The 5,408-nt window shown below is 31.4% G+C and overlaps 1 pseudogene; it reads right to left on the bottom strand.

The window, feature by feature from the left end:
* Window positions 1-1,136: 1,136 nt before the first annotated feature.
* Window positions 1,137-2,275, bottom strand: LOC145109717 (lignin-forming anionic peroxidase pseudogene; annotated as a pseudogene).
* Between the last annotated feature and the right edge of the window lie 3,133 nt (window positions 2,276-5,408).

The raw sequence follows: 5,408 nt of genomic DNA, 5'->3' as shown, positions 1-5,408 counted from the left end.
CATGACTACGTATTGTCACTTCAAAGTACTAACCTGACAATCGTACATAGATTCTTGTTTCGGACAGGGATACTCCGAAGTGTAAGTCCAGAATGTACATACATTCTTGTTTTCGCCCAAAGCTCAATACCCTGACCCCAGAATGCTATATTCCGGAGAGAATGGTTATTAAAAAAAATTAAATTATTATTATTATTAAAATACCCATTTATATGGTTTAGATTACTAAATTTCTCAAAAAACTAAAAAATAAAAAATACATGTCATCGTCAATGGAGTTAGGTGGTAATCTGCTAACCTTACCTTTTGGCAAATATGCAAAACTAATAAATCAGTAGTGGTTTGAATGTGACAAAAAATGTGGCTTGTTCACAAAATAGACCAAACTATATAATGTTTTCTTGTTATTTCAATTATTCTTTTTGGTGTAAAATACATATCATAGGTGATAAGGTGTATATCAATAATTATTTATAGCAAATATTATATTATTTTCGTGTAAAGTTGATGTTATGAGTTTAAAAGGGTATATAATAATTCGAAACCATTTCTCAACGTGACAAACCAACAATATTTCGATCTCTAGCTCCGGTGCATGATTGTTATCTTCAATTACATGAACATAGATAACATTTCGTCTTAGCTCCTTTTTTTTTTTTTTTTTTTTTTTTTTTTTTTTTTTTTTGCAAATTCTATTGACTTTTTTTTTTAGTTTTTTTAGGTCTTTTATAGGAACAAATAAAACTATTTTAACTCTTTATGGTAAACTAATTCATTTGTCTGATCAATCTCATGGACAATGGAAATCACTTAAAAAAGAAAAATATTTAGAAAAAGCAGCCTAATCATATGTTGTTCTATTAGATTACTAATAACTTTAAAATACAAAAGATGAAAATTAGTAAAAATTTCAAAAATCAAATACAACTTAAATTATACCTGTAATTGTAAAATATATAATTACGCATATGTTTCAAATTAAGCATGCGCATACGATTACTCAAACAAACAAATATAAAATGAATCAATTAAATGCATACAAAACTAATAAAATTGGTTAGAATAACTATAAATTCCATTAAAAGTGGTGATAAATAATTAAATCTAACCCTTTGAGAATATTCATAAGGTTTTATATTTCTTAACACTTAAAAGAATAATTAAATAAATGAATGAAGATATATATGATTACAAGTATAATTTTCCGAGACAAAAACAAGCACCCAAATCAATTCTCCCTGATGAAATGAATTAGCTTAGGGAAGAGCACCACATATCCTCCTTATCACTCCTTCTTGACCCGTTAACGGCCTGATCTCACTCATCTTCGCCATCGCTTCTGCAAAATCCGACTTGAACTTGGAAGGATTGTTGCTATATTCAGAAACAATGCTGTCTGTGGATCCACCACTGTAAAGCACCTGATCCGATTCAAGAAGACCCTTCTTTTGTATTAAATTCTTGAAGTAGTTGTAATCAAACGAATTGGGAGTCACCAAATCTAGTGGTGCAAGATTTCCGTTTCCATCGTTTATAGGGCAACCACGTCTACGTGTGCTAGCGAAGCCAGCATCAATATCTGATCCATTGCTGTATATTCTGTCACGAAACAAGAAGCATTGAGCTTGTCCAATTGTATGAGCTCCTGATAAAGCAACCATGTCCCTGGCGCTAAGTCCGTTATCTTTAAACGTGGAAATAAGTGAATCAAGAGGAGCTTTAAAGCTAGGAAGACTGGTCTCCGCTAGAACAAGGCTAGCGGTGGTGGAATCTCTTCTTCCGAGCTTCACCGACCACGACGGACCACCAACCATTTCTGATGCATCACGGGCGGCCACCGTCAGTATGTCTGCACAAGATACAACTCCGGGACATAGTTTCTCAACCTCAGATTTTGCAGCGTCTATCACTTCGTAGCCTCTTACAGAACCCTTATTAGGCAACGCATTCCTTTCTCCAACTATCGAAGGCCCATCCTCCAACAAGATTGATGCGTCACAACCTTGAACGAAGCAGTCGTGGAAATGCAGACGAAGGAGGGAAGCCGCCATGCGACGTTCACGAGATATGGCTGTTCTGATGGTGGTTCTGATTGTACGGAGTGCAGTGGGACATGTAGCGTCGTAGAAGGTAGAAGATAACTGTGCGTTGCAGGGTGTGTTGTTAGCAACTGAGAGAAAGAGCAAGAAGAAGATGGCTGTAGAAATATGTCGAGAATCCATTTGAGAGATGGTTTTATAAGATTATATATGTAAATCTATGAATGTGGGGTGAGAATGTGAGATGCATCGAAAAGAAAGGACGTAGCAGAGATTTATAGCGTCGAGACTTGAGAATAGACCGCGTGGTTAAGCAGTCTTTCTTTGATCAACAGTGTGCTGATTTTGTCCATTTGCTGGTAGCTCCATGGAAGCACAGTAAGAAAAAATGATTTTGACTTTTTCAAAAGTCAATAAATCAACTAAATCAAAAGATTAAGTTAACCTAGTTATTTACGTTGTAAGTTTAAGATAATAAGATTAGGCGCGTTTTATGATTAAGCTACATGTTTATTATAATAATTTGTAGGAGTTGTAAAGAAGATATATATAAGAATAATGTCAACGTGTGGCTTTCTTTTGACATTTTCTTTCCAATACAATTTTATATTCATACGTTTGCATGTTTGCGTCTTGTAGTCTCCGCCGCAAGACAGCATGCGACAACTCAAAACTTTCCTAATTAATGCAATTTCATCGGCTGCGAATTTACTATGTTGTACGGGTAGCACGGGTTCTCAATTTTTTCAGTCAAATCTAAATTTAGTGACAACCGTCAAAATTCATCACAAATCTGTTGAAATTCTATAAAAAATCCGTCACGAATCCGTTGACAATGCATCACAAAGTCTGATAATTGTTAATTTAGTGTAAATCTGTGGGTTTATTCACGATTTTGTGACGGAAACTGCATTCAAAAATATGTTTTTTTTTCTAGTAGTAAAACCCCTAAAAAATTTGTGCAACCATTGATTTTCTTTCTGAATCCACCACTGAATTTAATATTTTTACTTAATAAAATTATTTAAACATAAACTAAATATAAAAATATAAATTTTTTATAAATAAAAAATCGAAGTTATTTAGAACGACGTCCACCTACGTCTACATGAGTTTGAGGGTTAATTATAGGAGACTTCCAAATTTAAGTTATTCAAAGAACTTCATCCTTTAATTACTTTGTGATTTCAAAAAGTATTGAAATTGTGCTCTCGACCTTGAAAAACTAAACTATAAATGTGCCTTTTGTAGGGAAAAATCATCAATATTTGTATATAGTAGCTAGTGTACAACACTTGATGGACAAACTTTAACATGAGAGTTCGACTATAAGAATGGGCAGTATGGTTGATGTTCTTACGCGTAAGAGCCAATGTGGCATAGGAAATCATGCATGAACACTGCCCCATAAGGGTGTAAATGTGTTGTGCAGTGAACGACTTCACAGATGATTACGACGCATCCAGTGGCGGATCCAGGAGTTCTCATCACGGGGGCACTAACGGTCAACAATATGATAGTACGAGCAGGAGAAATATTTTTTTTTTTAAAAAAAGATAACAATATTATAGTATGCATATTTTCATGTTTTGTCACTCTAGGACGATGTATAAATTTTTTGGCTATAATCAAATATAAAGCCCCATGTCATTCCCATGCTTGCATCATTTGTTAATCAACTAATCCCCCTAAATTCTTATGTCAGCAATTGATGTTATCTGCATAAACCAAATCTATAATGTTCTAATACATTATAGAAATTGATAAGTTAACATGGACCAAATATGAAATTGCAAAATAATAACAGGGACCAAATATGAAATTGCTATTAAGGTGCGTAAATAATAATAAGACAAAATTACAAAAATGGTCCCTATGGTTTGCCAAAAGTTACAAAGTCAGTCCCTGTTATTTTTTTTGATGCAAATGGTCCTTGTGGTTTGCAAAACTTGCACATATGGCCCTTTTTACTGACTCCGTTAGTATTCAGCAGTTAGGGTAAGGGCCTTTTCGTCTTTTCAGGTATAAAGAGACTAAATTCGTGATATATGGTAAACCACAGGAACCATTTTTGAAATATGTTTGAAAAATTTATTCGCTGAATGAAGGGCATTTTCGTACTTTCAGATATAAAGGGACTAAATTCGTGATATATGGTAAACCACAGGGACCATTTTTGAAATATGTTTGAAAAAAATTAATTTATTAGTTGAATGAAGGGGGGAGGGCTCAAACTCGAGACCTCCACCCCTTAAACAACCAAAACCTTAACCAGATGAACTGCATGCACATTTAGTTTATACTTTCCAAATACTAATTTATATAATAACGAAAACGTTAAAACATAAACAAAAAATAAATTACAAAAAATATTTTTTTACATACTTTTTTTTTAAATAAAACAAAATGTATTTTTGTTGTATTATAAAAAAAATTTACAAACAATTTGTATATATTTTTATATATTTATTTACATAAAATGTATTTTTTATGTCTTTAAAAAATGCGGTTTCGTATAAAAAATACGTTTTCGTAAAATATATTTTTTTATATCTTTAAAAAATACGTTTTCGTATAACAAATATGTTTTCGTAAAATATATTTTTTTATATCTTTAAATTAATAATAATTAACATTATTTATGACAATGGTTGCAGAAATCGGGATTAATCGGCGATTAATCGCTTGACGTTCTCCAACCGTCGAGGATTAAGGTATTAATCGGAAATTTAAGATTAATCGGAATTGACGAGATTAATCGGATCTTGGCGGGATTAATTGGTCAACAAAAGTCAAACAAAAGTCGAAAAAAGTCAAAAAAATTTTAAAAAAAATTCAAAAAATCTACTTTTTTTTTACTCCAAAATTTCAAATATTATACAAAAATGTTCATATTTTTGTATTTTTAAAGATATAAAAACGTATTTTTTAAAGATATAAAAAAAATATATGAAAACGCATTTTTTAAAAATATAAAAGAAAATATTTTACGAAAACGTATTTTTTAAAGACATAAAAAAATACATTTTATGTAAATAAATATATAAAAATACATACAAATTGTTTGTAATTTTTTTATAATACGAACTAAAATACATTTTGTTTTATTTAAAAAAAATTATGTAAAAAAATGTTTTTTGTAATTTATTTGTTGTTTATGTTTTAACATTTTCGTTACTCTATAAATTAGTATTTTAAAAAATATAAATCAAATGTGCATGCAGCTCAACTGGTTAAGGATTTGGTTATACCTAAAAAGACGAAAATGCCCTTACCCTAACGAATCTCCCCCCTTCATTCAGCCAATAAATTAACATTTTCAAACAAATTTCAAAAATGGTCCCTGTGGTTTACCATATATCACGAATT

This window comes from Lactuca virosa, chromosome 4 (genome assembly GCF_052849685.1).
Source record: "Lactuca virosa cultivar CGN04683 chromosome 4, Lactuca_virosa_CGN04683_v6, whole genome shotgun sequence".
Classification (NCBI taxonomy): domain Eukaryota; kingdom Viridiplantae; phylum Streptophyta; class Magnoliopsida; order Asterales; family Asteraceae; genus Lactuca; species Lactuca virosa.
Note: the sequence above shows the minus strand (reverse complement) of the source record. Positions and strands in the feature narration are given on the sequence as shown.